The 24,771-nt window shown below is 31.3% G+C and overlaps 1 protein-coding gene and 1 long non-coding RNA gene across 4 annotated transcripts in view; both read right to left on the bottom strand.

Annotated features, from left to right (window-relative positions):
* Positions 1–24,771, bottom strand: part of LOC127716007 (transcription intermediary factor 1-alpha-like) — a 371,430-nt gene that overhangs the window by 251,015 nt on the left and 95,644 nt on the right. The gene's annotated exons all lie outside the window — the stretch shown is intronic.
* Positions 9,078–18,573, bottom strand: LOC127716029 (uncharacterized). Its single transcript, XR_007988709.1, has 4 exons — positions 18,384–18,573; positions 11,546–11,713; positions 10,918–11,132; positions 9,078–10,095 (listed from the first exon to the last, which is right to left on the bottom strand). It is a non-coding gene; the product is annotated as an uncharacterized LOC127716029 (long non-coding RNA).

The raw sequence follows: 24,771 nt of genomic DNA on the forward strand, positions 1-24,771 counted from the left end.
GTTAATGCATCATGTTAATCTATAACACCCGGAACTTATTTAACATTTAGTAAAAAAATTAGTTCCGGAATAAATTTTACAGTGCTGGAACATATTTTCTTAAAATATATATTCCGGGTAAAAATTTTCGGTGATATAAATTCCGGTGGAACATATTTCCTATGAAATAAGTTCCAGCGGAACAAATGTCACGCCGGAACATTTTTTTTGTTACAAAAAATAATCTTAATAGCAAAAAATAATTCAGATATTACTTGGAACTATGAGCAGGGTCAGGAACAAACTTCTAATGTTTGTTTTGAGGTTTATTGACTATTTATACTAGACATGCTAAATGAGAGAAAGAGAAAGAAAAGAAAATTATAAATTTAAAAGACGAAAATACTGTTGGCACTTTAAAAGATTATTCTTAATTGTATGTTTTCTACAAGAATTGTAAAAACAAGTATAAACATACATATACTATGATCATAAAACAAAAAGACATTTATATGTCAACATACGAACGGTCTCCCACAAAAGATTATGTCAATCCAGTATGTCAAGCTTTTAAGGGTAAGTATGATAAGGGCCTTATTCGTCACCCAACATTAAATGGTATAGTAAATAAATATGAAGATATGTACAAGTAAAACAATAACAAAAGATACAGTATCAAGCTGTATGCTTGATTAAGTTTTGGTCAAATTTGTTGATTCTCTTATGTTGATGGCCTCATAGTGAACTTAAAGTAGCTTTGCAGAACTTATCACCTTCTTTATAACCAACGACGTCTATTATGATTTGAAAAAAAATGGCGGCGAAACTACTTTGTTTTCAGGCGCTTACAATAGGTCTTATATAACAAATTACCCGTCTCACGACTCTGAGTATTTTTCATCAAAAAATAAAATCAAGAAGTCCAATAAAACCAAATAATCTGAAAAAAGAAACATTTAATTGTTAAGGATACTCATTATTCAAATATAGAAAAAGAGGCGTGGGGCATTCCACATTGCAGTCCAACTACAATGAATAGACAAAATCTTCATCGACAACAAAAATAACCATACATATATGTGAAGCTTTACATTTTAAGGATCATTTTTGAAAAGATGTGAGATACCGTTGGAAATATATTAATTGTGTTCTTATATGTTTAAATTTTACTACGTTTCACTCTCTATCAGGCATGGGGCGAATTACATTGCAATGTAATGCATTATATTACAATTACTTTGACCAAACCATGCATTATATTACAATTACAATTACATGCATTTATCAAAGTAATGCATTATATTACAATTACTTTTGCAAAGTAATGCCTTGAATTACACATTACATTTGAAAATTTTATTAGTGAATAGAAAAATTAAACATTTTGAAAAACAACTACATTTCACAAAAGATTATAGCATATGCAGTAACTGTTCCATGAATTGAATATAAGTATACATGTAAAAAGTCTATTTAATTTGACTTTTACAATTTTTAATTATTTTAACTTAATGTTGACTTTACTTTTATAAAAATATTTTTTGTTGTTTTTCTTTAAATTTTAAACGAAATATTTAATTACTGTGAATTACTTCCCTAATTATAAAATAAACATAGACCTTAATTAAAATTAACATATTCTTAATTAATCAAGAAATCTTAAATTTGGTTTAGTTAAAACTCCAACAATATGCTAAAGATGTAGTATGTGAAAAAAGTAATGACATGTAATGCCATGTAATGCATGAAATTACACATTTTTTTGCTAAAGTAATGCATTATATTACAATTGCATGTAATGCACAAATTGCTGCATTACACATTACATGCAATTACTTGGAAAAATGTAATGCATTACCATGCATTACAATTACAAATTTGCATTACCCCATGCCTGCTCTCTACACTTTTCGATGCCTATTATGAACGAAAAACTTTCAGGTGGAAGCGGCCATACTTTTCTAACACAAATAAACAAGCAAACAACCAAAGAAAAAGCCAACGAACAACTCCGATATCTGTTTGAAAAAAAATAATCGATAAAAAGACATTACCCCCAATTTCCAGTTTTAATACTTTCCCCCAAAAAAAATTGGTAAATCTAAAAAAAGGTATAAGCCTTTTATAATTTTTGTTATCTACTACAATTTACATACAATTTTGAACGAATTGAACTACAAAGAGAAAACATTTTCCACTTTCATCAGCTATGAGACGGCTAGCTTTTTAGAAAAGCTATTACTTGTTCAGTTTATAAGAATTCATAATTGAAAGGGTTATTTGCATGAGTATAGATCAATTGCTTTTCTTTCACCCAAGCCATGCATATACTCAGAGGACAAAAAGGATAAAAAAACTTGAACACAAGTACAGTATAAGTAAACTTTTTGAAAATAAAATAGTTCCCTACTTTACCATCTTACTATTTTATGACGTATTAGGACCTAAATTAAATAAATTTTTTTGCAAAGTTTTAAAATATCCAGTTACCTTTAAAGAATAATGATAAGATCCGAAATAAGGTAACTTTAAACTGTGAAGGAAAACATGTATATATGATGAATCGTTCTAAACCCCAACCCTTTTACATAAGTCTTATAAAATAACCTTCTCATTATAAATTCTGATGTACGTATAGCACCTTTAACTAACAATTATAAGAAAGTTTAATTTAAGACCACTTAAATTCTAAATTCTTATTTGTAAATATATCCAGTTCTTACTTAACTTATTCTTACACTTCAGCACATTATGAATATTATTTTTAAAATTTTATGATGACAATCCTATGAATTAGTTATAATATTAATTATTTAGTAATTATTATTGCCTAAATTCAGTCATCTGTACATAATTAAATGTTTCCTTATGTTCTAAGGTGTATATAGTTGCTACAATTATACCCTATGGGTAATGCTCCACAATTAATGGAGGAATATACAAGAAACTGAACTGAACTGAACTGATTAATCGTAGCATGGAAGTACTATATTCAATATAGTACTTCCATGGTCTTAATATCCATCCAATGCATAGTAATATTTCTTTTTCATCACTTTTTTTATTCTTAAATATAAGCGTTGTCTATTTCTATCTGACAAGCACACACATGGACTTTTTCATTTGTATAGAAAGTCCCTGGCCAACAATAGCAACAACGTCCTTTTGATGATCAATTCATTATAAAAAAAACTACTAAACTCTCTAAACTAAACTATGTGGACAGTGGGTCATCGCACACAGGTTTGTTTAACAAGACAGCTGATTGGATAAATGTGATAGATTGTCACGCCTACATTAAACTGTTGTCCAATCAAATGCCAGCAGAAACCTGTCAATAAAAAGGTTATTGCAAGCGTGGATAAGTTAGAGATTTGATTGTGTATTCGATATTTGAACAAAAAGTTAGATAATCACTATTCGTTTAGAATTAAATTGCGAAGAAAGTGTTCGTGTAACAACCCTCCCCTTTTCCCGTTTTCGCCTTCTAATTTTCACACTTTCTTTTTTAACAGAAAAGTATTAAATATGAGCGTACTGCAAGTTTCTGAATTTTACAAGCATTCTATATAGCGACTTGTGATTTCGGGGAACGTCATATTTTCAAGATTTCACAGACCTCTGAAAAAGTTAGAACATACAAGTTTCATCTACCATTTGCAGAAAAAACAATACCAAATTATATTTGTAAATTGGAAGAGATTAAGAATTATAGTTTAATATCCGTACTAAAAATCGTCTGAAATATAACAAAACATATTTCTCTCTGCCTGAATGCAATCGAAAGCAAATTTTCATTTTATTCTTCATCTATTTGCAAAAGACGAAGAATTCTCCTTAAAACTGTAAATTATTAAACAGGCATACTAACTTTAAAGGATAAAATACAAGTTTGTACTACCATCCAAGGAAATAAGTGTTCCATAAAGTAACTAATCCTTAATTCACAACCGTCAAAACTCAGGACTCATTTTTGATATTTACCTGAGAGATCATAAAGGACATACATCTACCAAGAACTTATTATAACCAAAATGGCAAAAATGAAACAATATCTATTTTTTTTTTGGTAGACGAGTAGCAAATTGAATAAGGAAATGTTATTGAAAGAGAATTAAGATATATGATAATTTTTCCAAGCAAAGTGGCAAAAACATGCATATATAGAGTTACGTAGGTGCAAAACAAAACTATATATTAATAGTCAATTTCGACTATTTAATAAAGGATTATAGGTCGAACACGACACACGATTCTTGATTTCCAATGTACATGATTTAAAACCGTGTTTTTTCTTCTACAGATTGCATTTTGAAGAACACATGCTTGGCCATGATCGTTGAATGTTCAGCGTACAATATTACATAATATTCAGGATGATTTCAACGAAAAGCAAACGAAAAAGATTTATTTTTTTTAAATCCGAGCATTCCTTAAATTCAACATTTAAAACCGTTTTGTTTTACGCAAAACATATAAAATTGAGAATGACTGATGTACTTTTTATTCTCTCTAACAATTAGGATTGGTAGTCCCGACAGCTTTCTCTCCATTAGTAAGGGAGGTCCTGGGTAAGGGAGGTCCTATTCTTAACAGTAAGCGAACACTGAAAAGTCACAGGACAAAAAGTCACAGGACAGGAAGTGACAATTGTTTAAGTATGTAAGAGAAATATCTTGAAAAATTACTTTGTATTACATATATTCTTTTTACAGTTTATGAAATTGTTCATTAGCCTTGGTAAATGAAGATTTATTAAATTTTAATCATGCAAATGATATAATATTTCTTAGCACCATGAAGCTGTTTAGGTACCAATCCACTTTGATAGTTTGTTTACTAAACAATTATTTGTTCATTTAATACATTTGTTTACAGAGTTGGTTTATATATACAATAGTTCAAGATACATACAAAATATATTTTTTTAAATAAGTAGTTTCTCTTTTTCAAAGAAAATAGTCTCAGAAACTGAATTGTGACCTTTCGTCTGTGACCTTTTGTCCACAAGCACGCATTATTTATGAGTAAAGTTGGAACAAAGGTCAATTTGGCTCTGATTCACAACAATTGTTCTCTTGTTAACATGACCTTTTTTGTCGACACGCGCTCGCCGTATCAGGCTAGAACAAACCAATGCATATCAATGTCACATGTGTCTTTTCCTCGACTGAATGTTATAACAATATTAATATTGAATACAATTGTAACGTAATGAATTGCATTTGATCCTAGTCCTAAGTTTAATTTTTGGTTGAATCAGTTGAACATCTAAGTGATCATCGATGTGTAATATTTGACACTGGACATTATTTTAGGAGCGATGCAATACAAATAATGTATTTCTATCAATCATTTACTTCAGTTAAAGACTTTTGAATGTAACAATATGGTACAAATCGATTTGATTTACTGAATTGCATATTTCTTTTTATCGAAATGAAAATATTATAAACTGCTCCCGGTTAATATAAATAAGAAGATGTGGTATGTGTGCCAAATAATCATCTCCATCCAAGTTACAAAGTATAAAACAATTATAGATTAAAAATACGGCCTCAACACGGAGCTTTGGCTCACACCGAACAGCAAGCTATAAGGGTCCCCAAAATGACTAGTGTAAAACAATTCAAAATGGAAAAACAAAGGTATAATCTATAAGTACAGTCATTTCGCTACGTTATTCTATAGCTTTTTGGTCAATTTCGAAAAAGCAAGTAAGCATCTCACTGTTTTTTAAATGAGAAGTAACGCTGGTGTTATAAAAAAAATCTGATACGAAACAGAAATATAAACCGTACACAAGATTTTATCAATCGTTGTTTGATATTTTTCTATATGATTTATTCTTGTATTAGTTCTTGCTAAAAAAAACTTGATGATAAAAAAAAAATCAAGAGAGGTATCGAAATCGGTCTTTATAGGTACCTAATGGTAAATATAAACTGTCAACTAAATTCTTAAAATATTCTTTATTCTTGTTGCATTTTTTTTTGAAAAAATAATGTTTTATTTGTCAATGTAATAATTTTACCCGGTAAATCCTTATATAAGATAAAACATGGAACTTTATTCATTTTACGTCCATAGATAAAACATCATAAGCGTTGCATGGGTAATTATTTAGATAGTTTATGACAACCCGTTTCGGTTGACTGCTTAGATAATCCGTTTATTGAAATGTAAATAACTTTCACCAAGCAACTGTCATCTATATAATATTTAAAAATTTAAAGTAAATTAGATACTTAGAATATATTTTTCTTGACAAATTTTATATGGATCAGAACTATTATTTTACATTAGAAACAAAAAATGTTTAAGAAAATTTCAGAACATCTTTGGGATATATTACTTATCATTATATCTTATCGGGCGGAATGAATAAATACAGGACTACTTTATGTCAGAAAGCACGACTGCAAAGTTTTAATGACTAACACATTTCCCGGTTAAGACAATTACTCTTTTCTTATATAACCAATTAAATGTTAAAAATTCTATCGGGAAAAAATGAATTGTACGTTTGCATACGTTATTTAATGAAATAGATATACAGTATTACATTAAAAGACCACAAAAGAATATCCTCCTAGCTATGCCGATTTTATTCATAAAGGGGAGTAACCCCTGATAAACACAGATAAAGTGTCGCTCGTTTTATTTAAAATATTTAAAATCTTAACACGACTGAACACGATCTTACAGCAACTAAACAGATTTTTTACCTTTGGTCTTATTTTATCTGAACGTGATCTAATCAAGTCTTATTTGAACGCTAGAAGAATCTGTCTTGTTTATCTTGACCCGACTGATCTGACTGAACACGATATATCGGAACAGAGTCTGAAAGTCTAAACCGGTCTTAACGTTTTTCCCTAGCAGTAAATCAAGGCGATTAAGACTTGATCAGACCAAAATGACCGTTTCAGACTTAAATCTTGCTACTAGTGATACCACTTATACTTTTGTCAAAATTCAAATTAACGACACAAAAACTGTATTTGTGATTTTACGTGTAATTCACAATATCCATCTTTCCCTGTTGTAGATTAAAAAAAAGAATAGATCGTAGATGTGGTTTTGGTGTCTTTCCAAAGGTTAAGCTTACCAATTTTCTTGCAGTTTTGCACATATTTCATGTAAAGGTGTCAATATAGTTGTTGTTAATGATTTTGCAAACTTTTGAATATGAAGTTGCGAAGTGTAAAAAAATATTCATAATTCCAAGAAGAGCACACAACTTTATGGCAAAAAAAATTAATATGTCGATAAAACAATTTAATAGAATTGCAGTCGTTAACCAAACTAAAAAAAAACGTTGCTTGTAATAGAATTTGATTGAAGGTTATTTGCGATTACAATGCATACTAAGTGTCTATCAAATCCGAAATTTAAATCTTGACATTATTTCACATTTTTTTAATTCAGGACTATTGATAGCTGACTAAACTGAATGAATTTTGGTTCGACAATCATCCGATGGGATAAGTGTTTTCTGCTAATTGTCGAACGTCGTGTCGTGATCTCGAGTTATAGGCATTTTTAATAGATATTTGTCAAATTAGCACATCCAATTATATCATCTATTCTTTCTTATAGAGGAATTTAGAAAGATTATTCCCTTTTGAGATTGATGTTTAACGGTGGATTGATAGTTCTTTTCGATGAATCACATTTTTCAAACAAGTTTCAACACGTAGACATATAATTATGAAGACATTGCATGAATGCCAATAAGATATTCATTCATATTCATATTATGTGATCAAAATCCGATTAAATTTCCGACACACAGTGTTTTTATTAGTCAAATATAAGTATGTAAATGAAAAGGAAAGTAGATAGGCAAATTGCAAATCATTGCTTTTAACCTAATAATTACTAAGTATATGTGTTACAAAGTTGCAAAAAATCAAAATGTACTACAGCATTACAAGTTTTAAACGGATCAATGCTCGTTATAAAGCATCAAGCAGCATGCCTTTGAATGTCAGAACAGAAAAATGACGCGTACATATATAAAATTTAAAAACGTATGGCAACGTATAACCTCATCGAATATAGAAGAGACAAAATCATTAACAACTGGTAAAGCAGCCGATAATGCGTTTAGCAATTGACTTATTTTTCCCATCTAAAGCATTTATGTACATTTATACATTTGTATATGTAGTAAAAAACAGATACCGAATAACTGACCACACAACATTTACACTGAGCTGACAATGCTGACATTGTTCCGGAATTAGAAATAAAGTTAGATATTATTTGTCAATGTGAATATATACCACTGGGTTTATACTGCAAACAGCAGGAATTACGTTCCCTTCCAGAAGACTATAAGTCATATCTATATCATAGTTTTTCTTATGGATGTGGCAATTATTTATTTTCTACATTATTATGTATTCCTTGTGTAACATTGAACAGAGTTTGGTATGAACAAGTAATACGATGGATATGTTAATTTAATAGCTCTTCTCCGCAATATGATACAGAATTTCCAAATTTCCATTGGCTATTCGTTAGGTCAATGATAACTTTCAAATATCAAAGACAGTGTAATACTTTTCATTAATTCGTTTGTGCACTGGTGGATTCTTTAACATGTTAGGACGTGATTTATTCATTAATTATAATTGCCTCACTGTCACTTCAGTAATATTGGAGTAGTTACGTGTCTTTTGTTTTTAATGTTAATGGTTTTTTAACCTTCAAATTCAACTGTTTTGCTATAACACCATGGTCTCAGATAAAAAGAAAGACTGAGCTCTCGCAGTATATTTTACCTCGCTACATTTTACACCAGTCTATAATTCGTGAGCGTGTACTTCAGTGGTTCTCGTTAGTAGATGTCTATCATGTTCTGTTTTATTGTTTGTTCATAAATCATGCCGTTAGTGTTTTCGTTTGATTTCTGTAATATAAGCTCATGTCGAGTTGTATTTTATCTGACATAGGTTTATATTTGGTCATTGTTCAAGGTCGCATTGTTGACTTATTGATGTTTATACACACATCATTTGGACTCTGGTTGATAGTTGTCATAACACATATCTTCTTATTTTCATATAATTCTCCTCCAAAGCAACAAATAAATAACATTTCTTTATTTACTTTAAATAACAACAATAAACCTTCTAAAGGCTCGTGTATTATTGAAATGAAATGTAATAACTCTGGCTGATAGAAAGCTTGATCGATCGTCCAATGTCCGCATCACTCTACGCAGCTATGAACAAAATTGCTATCACGGCTTTGTGGCGTGAAGTACGTTGACCCGGCCTGATTAATTTGACCCGAACATATCACCGACGCTATAAGGAATGCACAGAAGTAGTAAGTTTGCCCAGAACTAATCAAGTTACCTTCCGGTTTGCAGATGAAACAAAGAAAACACTTATTTTATCATGCAAAATCTACAAATACAAACCGATAATTCGGTTATCTGGTTGACTTCATATTGATATTGTAAAAATTTGCTGCTCACTCGACATAAAGGATCAAATTGTATCTCGCAGCTGATCTTTTATAATATCAATATGCAGACAACCTGATATTCAGTTCATTTTACATTTTTACCCATTATGAAACCTATAACCCTTTTTTATATTTTCTGTATATTTTTTTGTGAGCTATCATTTATTTCCTTTTTTTTCTGTTCTCTTGCCAACTATTTGTTGTTTTTCCTTGGGTAAGTTTTTGTATCATCCATTCGTATTTCATGCTTTTTTTATTCTTTCGAACCAGACAAAATGAAGTTACATGGGCTTGATCACATAAGTTACATTTAAATACATTGAAACTAAACACACATAGTGTGTAGCAAGTTTTTAATTGGAAAATTGTTAACACTATCATAATTCAGGTAAAATCAGATTTATCTTAAAAGGAGCCAGATCCGGTACTTTAACCGGTCTATACAAATATGTTTACAATAAAAACTAATTGAATTATTGATATCAAATTTAAGAAAAGCATAATGTTCCATATATCGTGTGATGTCAGGTCAGTTGCCATACTCTTTTAAAACAAAACGTTGTCCTTATTAATCAGTTCTTGATAAGTCTGCACGTACTGAAATAACCATCATATCCGCTGGCTGTGCCATGTCTACAACACATTTTTTTTCATAAATTATCTCGTTCATTTTATTTAATATAGTATCCCATAACATAACCAAATTTAGATAAATTAAAAACACGAAAAGGATGTGCCTACAAAATAGTAATTGTACGCCTGATATCTTTGGTGTGTTTTATCACCAGCCCAATAGTCAGGAATTTGGAGTTGACAACTTATCATTGAAATGTTCATTTTCTGTAAATTATCTGTTTATAAAGTGTAACATAATTCGAATAACAGAAATGTATTAAGGTTTTCAATCCCCCGATGGCCTTTGTCGTATTTAGAAACTCTTTTTCGTTGTTTTTTTGGTTTTAAATGCAATTCAACTTTGCGTTTGACTTTGCCTTCAAATTATTCTCATTCGGGTGCAACTGTAGAGTCTTGTGTAGACGAACCGCGCGTCTTGAGTAAAAACATGTACGCCATGTATCTTTGATGAGTTTTCACACTGATTAAAAACCATTAAATAGCAAAAATCATTTCACGAATACTTTGTAAATTAAGACATTTCTAGTTAGTGCGTTAACAAAAAAAAAACAGTAAAAGAAGGCGTTTATTTGTAAGCCCTTCCAGAAATTTGTTGCTGCTGGACGAAAAACAACCAATTATCAAGCGATCAATCCCCTAGTTGGTCCAGTATCTTCCTGTTCATATATCAGTAAGATAAAGGATAAATATTATATTTCCTATACCATATCAGTTCGGGTTCTCAACTATCCGAAGATAGGTTACTGCAACCTTTATAATCTTCCTAAATTGACAATAATCGGGAAAATCATAAATATTAACGTATACTAAGTGCACAACCTTCGCAAACAATGTATCAATGTGGAGATGACTCCCTTTGTACTTTCTACATGTCCAGTTTCTATCTGTGAAGTGCTTTGTATAAAGGAACATAGGAATCGAGCAAATGCATTCATATGGACAGCATCTTTCTTTTATCAAGGACGTACATCCATCCTTGATCATGAGCACATACTCCGTAGTTCTGATTTACATAGAATTTTCGCTGAATATCTCTGAAAAAATGTATTTATTGGAAATTTTAAACGGAATTGATGGACTAACACGAAAAAGCAATTACATGAAATACTGTATAAAAGCAGACAACGTATCAAGCATCCTGATAATGTCTTTTAAACATGAAAAAAATATGTGTATCATTTGACCTTTCCTAATGCATGATATATGTATCTTCGTTTGTTTTTGTAGTTACTATTCTTCAACTTTAGAATGTGGTTTGAGGCAGAAACTTGTTTTTATGTCTATTAGACTGAAATACCAGAAAACGACTTTCAAGACTAGCAATAAAGGTAGGTTTTATATTTTGAGACGGTCTCACTTTCTCAAGAGTAGATTTTTTATAGAATATTGCAAAAAACTAAAATTTTAGCTTAAAATGTTATAATTTTATCAATTTTCAAAAACTTACCAAATTTTTCTTTTTTCATTTATATATATTTCGTCTTTTTGAACATTCATGCAAAAGAACAAAAGCTCTGGCAAAAATATCTCTGCACTTGTTTAAATATATTTCAAGGACAAGAGATAATCCCAAATGATCAATCATTTTTATTCTGCTGTACAATCTTCATCAGTCCTGAAGCAATAAAAAGAATCATAAGATAAAAGTTTAGCTTGAATCAATAAGTAACTTAAAGGAGAGCTAAAATTTTAGCTGGTTCCTTTTCAGACCAAAAGCTAAAATTTTAGTTTCCATAAATTAAGATAAAATTTTAGCTTCCATAATGATAAAATTTTAGCTTTGCAGAAAAAATGATAATTTTTTGCATTATTGACTTAACATAATATTGCAAACAAAGATACAATTTTAGCATAAAATTATAGGTATTATAACATCGATGATGGCATTACCTCTGTTAACCTTAAGATTAATTGATTGTTGGTTGCTTTATGTTCAGTGGCAAATAGTTCATGCATTTTGAAGACAAGAACAAATTAACAGACAAAAGGTAGGTCCTGTAATAGGACTCAAAAGGGATGAAATTTGAACTATCACTGGCTGGTAAATTGGACAGGACATAGAGTAAGAAATTTGACCTTTCAAACCCCACCTGTGCACAGCTCATCAAGTAATAAATGCTGAACAATTCCTCATGGTTATTTGCATAAACAAACAAGTGACTAAATGAGTTACTAGACATCAGGTCATATTCATGTAATGACTCACTGACATTAATTCTGAACAATTCCTCATGATTTGATTGGTATGAACAAACAAGTGGCTATATCAGTAACGGGACATAAGATCATACACTCACATACAGACATTAACAGTAATAAATGCTAAACAATTCCTAATGGTTATTGGTATACACAACCAAGTGGCTATATGAAAAACTGAAGAAAGGTCATATACTGACTTGCAAACATTAACAGTCATCAATCTTTCACAATTCATCATGGTTATTGGTATAAACAACCAAATGGCTATATAAGAAACTGAAGAAAGATCATATACTGACTAACAGACATTGACAGTAATAAATGTTGAACAATTCATCATGGTTATTGGTATAAACAAACAACTGGCTATATGAATAACTGGACATAAGGTCATACACTGATTTACAGACATTAACAGTATTGAATCCTTAACAATTCTTCATGGTTATTGGTAAAAACAAACAATTGGCTTTATAAGTAACTGGACCTAAGGTCATACACTGACTCACAGACATTAACAGTAATAAATGCTGAACAATTCCTCATGGTTTTTGGTATAAACAAACAAGTTGCTATATGAGTAACTGGACATCAGGTCGTAGATTGACTCATAGACATATACAGTAATAAATGTGAAACAATTCCACATGGTTATTGGTATAAACAAACAAGTGGCTATATGAGAATATTGACATAAGGTCATACACTGACTCATAGACATTCACAGTATAAATACTGAACAATTTCTCATGGTTATTGGTAAAAACAAACAAGTGGCTCTATGAGTAACTGGACATAAGGTCATACACTGACTCACAGACATTAACAGTATAAATGCTGAACAATTCCACATGGTTATTGGTATAAACAAACAAGTGGCTATATGGGTAACTGGACATCAGGTCATACACTGACTCACAGACATTAACAGTAATAAATGTGGAACAATTCCACATGGTTATTAATAAAAACAAACAAGTAACTGAACATAAAGTCATATACTGACTCATAGAGATTAACAGTAATAAATGCTGAACAATTCCTCATGGTTAGTGTTATAAACAAACAAGTGGCTATATGAGTAACTGGACATCAGGTCATACACTGACTCACAGACGTTAACAGTAATAAATGCTAAACAATTCCTCATGGTTATTATTATAAACAACCAAGTGGCTATATGAGAAACTTAAGAAAGGTCATATACTGACTTGCAGACATTAACAGTAATAAATGCTGAACAATTCCTCATGGTTATTGGTATAAACAAACAAGTGGCTATATGATTAACTGGACATGAGGTCATACACTGACTTACAGACATTATCAGTTATCAATCCTTAACAACTCTTCATGGTTATTGGTAAAAACAAACAAGTGGCTCTATGAGTAACTGGTCATAAGGTCATACACTGACTCACAGACATTAACAGTATAAATGCTGAACAATTCCCCATGGTTTTTGGTATAAACAAACAAGTGGCTATATAAGTAACTGGACATAAGGTCATACACTGACTCACATACATTAACAGTAATAAATGTGGAACAATTCCACATGGTTATTAATAAAAACAAACAAGTAACTGGACATAAAGTCATATACTGACTCATAGAGATTAACAGTAATAAATGCTGAACAATTCCTCATGGTAATAGGTATTAACAAACAAGTGGCTATATGAGTAACTGGACATAAGGTCATACACTGACTCACAGACCTTAACAGTAATAAATGTGGAACATCTCCTCATGGTTATTGGTAAAAACAAACAAGTGGCTATATGAGTAACTGGACATAAGGTCATACACTGACTAACAGACATTAACAGTAATAAATGCTAAACAATTCCTCATGGTTATTGGTATAAACAACCGAATGGCTAAATGAGAAACTGAAGAAAGGTCATATACTGACTTGCAGACATTAACAGTTATCAATCCTTAACAATTCCTCATGGTTATTGGTATAAACAAACAAGTGGCTGTATGAGAATATGGACATACGGTCATACACTGACTCATAGACATTCACAGTATAAATACTGAACAATTCCTCATGGTTATTGGTAAAAACAAACAAGTGGCTATATGGGTAACTGGACATCAGGTCATACACTGACTCACAGACATTAACAGTAATAAATGTGGAACAATTCCACATGGTTATTAATAAAAACAAACAAGTAACTGGACATAAAGTCATATACTGACTCATAGAGATTAACAGTAATAAATGCTGAACAATTCTTCATGGTTATTGTTATAAACAAACAAATGGCTATATGAGTAACTGGACATCAGGTCATACATTGACTCACAGACATTAACAGTAATAAATGCTAAACAATTCCTCATGGTTATTATTATAAACAACCAAGTGGCTATATGAGAAACTTAAGAAAGGTCATATACTGACTTGCAGACATTAAAAGTAATAAATGCTGAACAATTCCTCATGGTTATTGGTATAAACAAACAAGTGGCTCTATGAGTAACTGGACATAAGGTCATACACTGACTCACCGACATTAACAGTATAAATGCTGAACAATTCCCCATGGTTTTTGGTATAAACAAACAAGTGGCTATATAAGTAACTGGACATAAGGTCATACACTGACTCACAGACATTAACAGTAATAAATGCTGAACAATTCCTTATGGTTATTGGTATAAACAAGCATGTGGCTATATGGGTAACTGGACATCAGGTCATACACTGACTCACAGACATTAACAGTAATAAATGTGGAACAACTCCACATGGTTATTAATAAAAACAAACAAGTAACTGGACATAAAGTCATATACTGACTCATAGAGATTAACAGTAATAAATGCTGAACAATTCCTCAGGGTTATTGGTATTAACAAACAAGTGGCTATATGAGTAACTGGACATAAGGTCATACACTGACTCACAGACCTTAACAGTAATAAATGTGGAACATCTCCTCATGGTTATTGGTAAAAACAAACAAGTGGCTATATGAGTAACTGGACATAAGGTCATACACTGACGAACAGACATTAACAGTAATAAATGCTAAACAATTCCTCATGGTTATTGGTATAAACAACCGAATGGCTAAATGAGAAACTGAAGAAAGGTCATATACTGACTTGCAGACATTAACAGATATCAATCCTTAACAATTCCTCATGGTTATTGGTATAAACAAACAAGTGGCTGTATGAGAATATGGACATAAGGTCATACACTGACTCATAGACCTAAACAGTATGAATGCTGAACAATTTCGCATGGTTATTGGTATAAATAAACAAACAAGTGGATATATGAGTAACTGGACACATATGCAATTCGAGATAACAAATAAGTGGAATAAGTAATCACAGGTTGGGTTTTTTTTTGTGATTCGTAATTAAGCACAACATTCGCCATTACAATTATTTTTGTTAGTCGTGATAACGGATTAGAATCGTTATCACGGATTAAACTTGAATTTCTTGAAAAATTATCACAGGTTTTTATAATGTATGACGACAGATTAAATTTGTTATCACGGATTTGTATAAGTCGTGATAGCGGTATTATAAATTCGTTTCTCAGTTTAAGTTTTCAAAGTCAAATGCTGGGAATGTAAAGCCTAGCGCTGTAGATAAAAAGTAATGCGCTGGAGATATAAAGTCCGGCGCTGTAGATCTAAAGTCGAGTGCTGGAGATTTAAAATCCAGCGCTGGAGATGTAAAATCAAGCGTTGTAGATATAAAATCCTGCGCTGTCAATCTAAAGTCCATGCAGCGATGAAGCTGCAAATTAAATTTACATCTCAAGCGCAGGACTGTATATCCACAGCGCTGAACTTTAAAAACCACAAGTTTTTATCTGTATGAGACCATTAGGGCTCCGTAGGTGTCATGTAGCATTTCCGATGTCTTGAATCTTAACCAAATAATGGAAATTCAAACTATTAACGGTCGAACAAAATATGGATTACAAAGGAGAATTAGAGGGATTCACATTGAGGTTTAATCTTGAGTGGAGTAGTTGCCAAATTTTATTCAATGTTTATCTGCCTTCAAACCCAGAATAGGACGTGCAGTTTCAGAGGAGTTAAATGTCTATAAGAAGGAAACATTTTTCAAACATATTGTGAAGGTATTCGTCCATTCCCAGAACAAGAAAAAGATCGGTTTATTGTTTTGTTGTTTATTGCGTAATGTCCAGGGACAAATATTTGAGGCATGCTAAATTCATGGAGAAAGACCTTTGTAAAATAGAGGAAATTACTGAACATCCAGTGACATTTATTTTTGGATATCTTCTCAAAATGCCAGTATCTCCTTTAAAAACACTTGGGTGGGGTCGCTATATGACATGATCTCCCTGCATATTTATCAAACTGTCTCCTGATTAATAACTGGTTTAGTTTTAGAAATAATTCTTTCATGTCTATGATAATTTTATTTTAAGATAGAAATCCAGGCCTTGCAGTCATAAAAATTTTGAGCGCGTTGATCGTACTCAGACTCAGATATGAACCTATCAAAATTAAAATAATAAAGAAACCTAACTTCAAGGAAAATTCAAAACGTCCCTTATCAAATGGCAAAACCAAAAACTCAAACACATCAAACGAATGGAAAACAACTGTCATATTCCTGACTTGTTACAGGCATTTCCTTGTGTCAAAATTGGTGGGTTAAACCTGGTTTTATAGCTAGACAAACCTCTTTTTCTCATAAAATTCCATTATATTGACAACAATGTGTGAACAAAATCAAAATATTGTGTTTTTGTTGCTTCGAGCACACTTTTGTACTCCCGAGTACTGAGTAGAGTTTTATGACCGAAAGCCAAGGAATGTACTAATTAAGTTTTGTTTTCACCTTTTCATCTATAATTCACGTGAGCTTATCAAACATGTTATCATACATGTACATTCATGTGCACGAAATATATCATTTCCATTATCTTCTTTTTTTTTTAATAGTTCTGACATTTGAGTAAATTTATTTATATTACTTTTTAAATGAAACTAATTTATTATGTAAACCCTTTTTTATACTTAAACGAATATCAAAATCAGACATGGATCCAGTGGTTAGCAAGTAGAATTGTTTTTAATATATACATGATGATCTATTATCTTACATCTAAAAACATGTACATGGAAGTTTTATTTGTTAAACCAATTTGCCTAATGAATTGCTTCCTTAGTTGCACATTTCCGTTTCATAGTATACATTATTGTCAAGTATAATATTCTAATCACATTGGCAATCGACCTTAAATTTCGTTTTTAAAGGTTTAAGCGTTCCGTGTGATGGAATACAGTAAATCGGTACGAATGCACACAACTTATTAAAAAAGTGTTGATATTTGAAAAAAATCTAAAGAAGTTTTCATATATCAATTGCCTTTTTCCTGCCCTTATCCAGCATACCAAAATTTCTGTAGATATTCTAATTTCCGAAATCAATCGCTGTCCAACTACTTTTCATAAGCTGACTATTTGAAATTTAATTTGTTATCGTACTTTCATAGTTCTAAGTGTTATCATTTATCATAAAAAAAAAGTTCAGATTTAGCAATTTAACCAGAAAAAAGACAAAATAGTTCAGCAATTCATATGTTTATAATGCAGTAATAATGTATCAATTTGATGACAGAAAAATAGACTTCATTCCAAATCAATAACTACAAAACATCTTCTTAAAGCGTTACTGCATCCGGAAAAATTTGAGATGATGACACTTTTCCTGTTTTATCAAAACCTATTACTCTTTTTATAACAAGAGAAAATATAAAATATTCATTTATCACTTCTATGTACATCAGATGTAAACATCTCATATCTTCGGGGCTGACGCCCCTCATACATGAGAAGCTTTCATCTAATACTAGGACAAGTGACATTGCCATAACAATAATAAGTCAAAATGTCATAAGTAATACAACAAGTACATTAATACATGTACATGTAGGACGTGAACAAAATTCATATGTCTATTTATAATAAAGTGCAAAATAGCAATCAATAGAACATTGTAATATGCATATTTATGTAAATAATACGATCGAATAATAGAGGTAATAAATATATTATACATACGTGACTTCCTGATAGATTACGTGTTTTATTATCCGGTTATAATTTAGTTTACATAACTGTATGATAGTATATGTTTTCTGAAAACCAGTATTTAGGTCATTAAATCGATATTGTGCATAGTCTTTTGAAATGCTCGGTTTAGCCTTTTAACATGTTTCGTTAACCGATTTTACAGCATTGTTCAAGCTCGTTGTTTTATATGAAATGATTAGTTTATAATGTAATGAATTAAGTCAGATATGATATAATTTGCAGGTCATTAATTTTACACAAATACATATTCATATCATATGTGTACATTACCATGCATAAATTCATGCATTTGAAGGTGCCAATAAAGTTACACGTTTATTTCTTTGAAGGATATCTTACTATGCTCATAGGTGGAGATCGCGAAAATAGTAATGCACTTAGTCAATCAAAAAAGACGAAAAATGGTCACAAAAAAACCCCCAAAAAAAAACGAAATGAACCGGAGCTAGAATGTAAATTTGTTTTGTTCAAATATACACATAATTGCATTTGTCTATAGATTAAACATTGTTGATTTACTTCCCTCATTGCAATGATTGATGAATAGGAAAATGTGCATTATGTATAAAAGTATGTACACACCATAACTTGTCGTATCATGCTTTAACTGTAAGTATTAGATGTAAGTTTTTCCTATCTGAGGTGCGTTAGCCCCGAAGATATCAGACAATTATATCTGATTTACATAGAATTTTAACTAAATATTTTATCTTTTCTATTGTTCTAAAAAGTCTTAGAGCAATTAGTTTAGATAAAGCAGGAAAGGTGTAATTTTCTGAAAATTTCCAGATGCAGTAACACTTTCAGAAGATGTTTTGTAGTTATGGATTTGGAATGAAATCTTAAATGTGTCTATTTTTTGTCATCAAATTGATACCTTTATTACTGCTTTTGATTGGCTATATAATATTAAGAATGGAAATGGGTCAACACAGCAAGAAAATCTCGCACCCAGAGGCGGGCTTCAGCTGGCCCCTAAACAAACATGTGTACTAGTTCAGTGAGAATGGACGTCATACTAAACTCCAAAACATATAAATGAACTAAAATTAAAAATCATACAAGACTAACATAGGCCAGAGCCTCCTGACTTGGGACAGGCGCAAAAATGCGGCGGGGTTAAACATGTTTTGTGAGATCTCAACCCTCCCCCTATACCTCTAACCAAAGTAGAAAAAAACAAGCACACAGCAATACGCACAGTAAAACTCAGTTGAAGAGAAGTCCGAGTCCGATGTCAGAACAGATATCAAAAGAATCTAAGCAAAATGACAATGATACATAAATTAACAAAGGACTACTAGCAGTTATTGACATGCCAGCTCCAGACCTCAATTAGACTGATTGAAAGATTATGTCTTCATCATATTAAAATCAAGCACAGTCCCTCCCGTAAGGGGTTTAGTAGCATACCATCATAAAATATATGAGAAGAACATAACCCGTATCATGCCAACAACTGGTTTTAGAATAAATGTGTTTATTTCCGATGCGAAGACCCTATGAGTGAATAAATATTAATACCAAAATATGCCATCTTTAATGACCTGTCAACAGTATCGTAACTATATCCCTTATGAATAAGTCTGTTGAAAGGTTTGGTTAGCTTTTGAGGTGAATGCCGACATGTTTGTGCTTTCTAAAGAACATTACCATAAAAGATTGGATGTGAAATACCTGAACGTATAAGATGTCTTCATGTTGATTTATATTTACGAATGATGTCCTTGTACCGATGATAAAATTTAGTAAATGTTTTGACTAGTTTGTGATATCGAAAAACCTGGTGTAATCATTTTTCCGTAATACATAAATTTCTTTCGTTAAAAATCTAATACGTTGTTACATACACAAGCGAATCGAACAAGTTGAGATATATAAACACCATAAGATGGTGACAAGGGAACGTCACCATCTAAAAATTGATAATTAACAATAGAAAATGAAAAATCATCTCTTTTATCATAAATTTTGGTATTAAGTTTCCCGTTAAAGATATAGATATCAAAATCCAGGAAAGGGCAGTGTTCATTGTTAGTATTAGCGTTATTTAAAGTCAGTTCAGCAGGATCAATGCCTTAAGTGTACATACTTAAGTCGTCATTATTGAGAGTCAATATATCATCCAAATATCTAAAAGTGTTATTAATTTGTTGTATCAGATGTTGTTTCGATGGGTTTTTGTTGATTTTAGTCATAAATTGTAACTCATAACAATACAAAAACAGGTCCGCAATAAGTGGTGCCCAGTTAGTCCCCATTGGAATTCCGATAACTTGACGATATACGGAATCTCTATAGCGAACAAAAATGTTACCTAGTAAAAATTCAAGGGCAGTTATAGTATCAAAGCAGTCCAATCTACATAGTGCTTTTGTTTGTTGTTACTAAAAAATGACCTAAAAGAGTTTGAACATATATATTCGCATTCTGACTTTTTAAATGCCCATTTAATTAGGTTTGTGAATTGTTTCTTAATAAGAATATGAGGCAAAGTGGTATATAGGGTAGAAAAATCAAAACTTTGAACAGATTCAAAATCACAAATATAAGCATGTAATTTATTAGGTACTTCCAACAAATTTTTGACACCCCAAAAGTAATTTATTCTACTATTTTCAAAGGCATTATTTAAACAATTTATTACCAGGTTTTTGATTGTACCAAGTGTACTAGTAAGTAGAATAGACAGTTTAGTAGTGGAACAATGGCTTGAAGACGAAATAAATCTGTTTGTGCAGCTTCGGAAACCAGTACATAGTTGGAACTTTCATTGTATTTGATTCTGCTTGTAAAGAAGTAGCTAAAAGTTTATGTTTGTTACAGATGTCATTTTCCGAAAATGGAGTCAGTTGGAATGTTGGTGAATTCGTGATTTCCTTTTGCAGAACCTCAATGTAAAATTTACGTCAAACTATAATTATATCATTAGCAGCCTTATCAGCCGTGACAAAAACAAGTTCCTTTGCGAGTTCTTTTAGCTTATGTTTGATACGAGAAATAGGGTTATTATGGTTGTTGTTAGGAGTAAAATGTTCCTTAAAATCTTGTATACGTATATCAACTATATATGTTCATTACTGAATTAAAAAAGAATCCAAGGATTTCTTGTCAGTTTTTTCTCGTTTTATTCATTTTGAGCAGTAAGTATGGAGTGAGTCGTGAATGATGTCACGACATTCATGCAAATTAATAATTGACGGGGGACGATATTTAGGTCCTTTTCTGAAGAATAATTTCAACTCTCGGTCACGAACGATGTTAAGGCCTCTTGTTATAACATGGGAACTGGGGCCATAAAAGTATTCGGAATTACTGCAATTTCATGACGTAGGTGTATTGTCACTGATATTTACATCTTTACACGCTTGGCTATAGTTAAACACATATTTCCGGGTAGGTTTTTTGTAAACATAACAAATAAGAGGGATTTCAGTATTATCAAAATAGCCAGGAATGTGTATGAATTCCTGTACTATCTTTTTCTGGTTTGATTGCAAAAATCTGAGCTTTTTGCTGATAAATGATAACACTTTTATGCAAATAGGGTTAAATGTGCCTGTTCTAAGTCAGGAACCTCGTTAGTAATTTTCGTAAATAATTTCATGATGCTGTTTGATATTTGGTGAATTGGGGTGTTAATGGCGTATCGTTGATTGTTTGTCCTAAGGTTATTCTCTGCTGTACATGTAGTAAAGACAGACACAGTGTCTGCAGGAAGAATGCCACCCAAGGCAATGTAAGCTTCAAATAATTCCGACTGCAGATATAGGCATGATGTACACCTTTGCGAAGATAATTTGATGTAGATTTACAACATAACAAGTTTTAGTGGGACGGAAAACCGCAAAATCGAAATATAACGGAAGTTCACGACCGAATGTCATTTCTCAAATACATTAATTGTGAGTTGGGTAACCTTGTGTTATATTAAGGCATGCAGTTGAAGCCCGCCTCCGGATGCGGGATTTTCTCCCTGTGTTGAAGATCCATTTGTGGCCATGGTCTGTTTTCTGCTCTTTGGTCGGATTGTTGTCTCTTTGAAACATTCCCCGTTTTCATTCTCAAATTTAGATATTTAATTTAGAGACAAGTGTCTGTGTCACTATATATCGGCACAACAGTATTTGATGTAAAGCATGCGGTTTTTTTAATCATCATATACAGGGTTGAAAGAAAACAAAAATCAAATACACTAAAACTTTAAATTTTGGCAAACACAAAATATATATTATTAAGTGTAAAACCATTCAAACGGGAAAACCAACGGTCTAATCTATATAAAAAACGAGAAACACTTATGAACCACATCAACATACGACAACTACTGAACATCAGATTCCTACTCGAACAATAAAAACGAATTATCGCAGTACATGGTGTTCGCTACTCTGTTTCAAAATAACAAGCTTTTTAAAGTATAGTTATAAATTGATAGTATATAAAAAAGAAAATTTAAAAAAGCAGGAAAAAATGAAAGGTCCGTCTCATTGTTTTTGAGATATTTAAGCCATTGAAAATTTGGCGGGAAAAGAAACTCTCTATAGTTTTCCTACATTTAACATTGGTACATTTTTTGTTTCAAAAACTTTGAAAAATAACAAGAATTTTATAAGATTTTGAAAAATAGCTTTTTAAACGATATGTAATAAAATTATGAAAAGAAAAGTAGGTGTAAGCAAAATTTGTATTGGCTTATTGTGGATGAAACTAGAGGATTTCGAATATCTGGCAAAAAGTCAAAAATGAGAGAGGCAAACATCCTTAAACTGCTGATCAGAAATCATGCCGTCCTACAACAAACAAATATATATAGCAACTTTATCATTGTTATAAACTATATAGGAAACATGAACATGAACACGAGTTATGTGTCTGTAGATATAAAAATATACAGATGTACACCTAGGATTTTAACTTTTCCTGATATGGATCTATGATTATCAGATTAGGCATCATTATTTATGTACGCTATTTGTTTACAAATATTCAGGTCATTTTACTAGCTGATTAGTTTAATGATATGTTACGTTTTCTGAAAATGATATTTTTTAAATCGTATGTCGATGTATATATATAAAGCATTGTTCAACATGTTCAAGGTATATGAAAACACAATATTTTGCGTGCTGGACTTTGTACGGGTACACATGATACATATGCATATGTTACCATGGTTATGAGGGGACATAAGCGAACAAGCAGAGTACAAAAAAGGAAAGAAAAGAAAGGGAACAAACGTAAGTTTAAGACATTATGCGAATTAAATGACGTGAAATCAAATTATGTGTGCCTTTTCGAAACCCCTGTATGCGCCTCGGTACACAATGTGCAACAATTTTAGAACAGATCAATATTGCATGAACATTGTTGGTTATGTTTATCAATCGATCAACATGTATTTTCAGTGATAAATATGTATATATATGTATCACTGTATGCCTGAATACATAATTATATAATACTTACATATCGGAACTCACTTAATTTTTAACAAACTTTCCAATTTCCAAATACAGATCTATAAAAATGTACAGCATTAACCATTGTTAACATTATCCACAACCTTGACGTTTATCATTGAGTGCATGACTCCGATAAATTGTTGTGCTCGGTTTGTTGTGTGTAGATGTTTTCATGTAATTATTGTTTTGTTTATAACTTGGTTTGTTTTATTTCAAAGATTTGAATTTATCGTACCACGGGGTTGTAATTGGAATAATATTAATTGTACGTATGTGATCTGTTTTCTGAAAAACACATGACATGTATGCTACATGTACTAGAGTATCTGGATGGGGTTTACAGAATAGAGAATAAGGGCCAATACTGCAGAAAAAAATGGGCCAAAACAATAAATAATAGAGAAAAGTCGGCCACAAAATAAGGAAAAGAAAATAACAGGGTTAAAAAAAATGTAAGAAAAAAAATAGAGAAAATTTACCTAAAGAATTAAAGAAATTACAGAAATGAAGGATCCCCAATCCAGACCCGTATACCATATAAAATTATATATATTTGCAGTATGCTCTTTAGTAACACTACATTAGAAACAATTTCATTTATAGTATATTTTTTTCTCAATCTGATTGAATTTTATTAGAATTTTTTCAATGATTGCTATAGCATGTGTACATCTATATCTGATAAATGCAGACCTCTGAAAGAAGATACATTTCTTTGTCAAAAAGGGGAAGAGCAATCTGTAATACAGAAATAAAAAAAAGGTACATAGTTCATGTCCAATACGTCTGTGGATAATGAAAAACAAGGAGAAAGGCTGAGGCTTGTATCGTAGAATTAAATATTGGAACAAAACATGAGAGAATTTGCGGCAAATGGTAATACGCGTTCT

This window comes from Mytilus californianus, unplaced genomic scaffold (genome assembly GCF_021869535.1).
Source record: "Mytilus californianus isolate M0D057914Y unplaced genomic scaffold, xbMytCali1.0.p SCAF_9, whole genome shotgun sequence".
Classification (NCBI taxonomy): domain Eukaryota; kingdom Metazoa; phylum Mollusca; class Bivalvia; order Mytilida; family Mytilidae; genus Mytilus; species Mytilus californianus.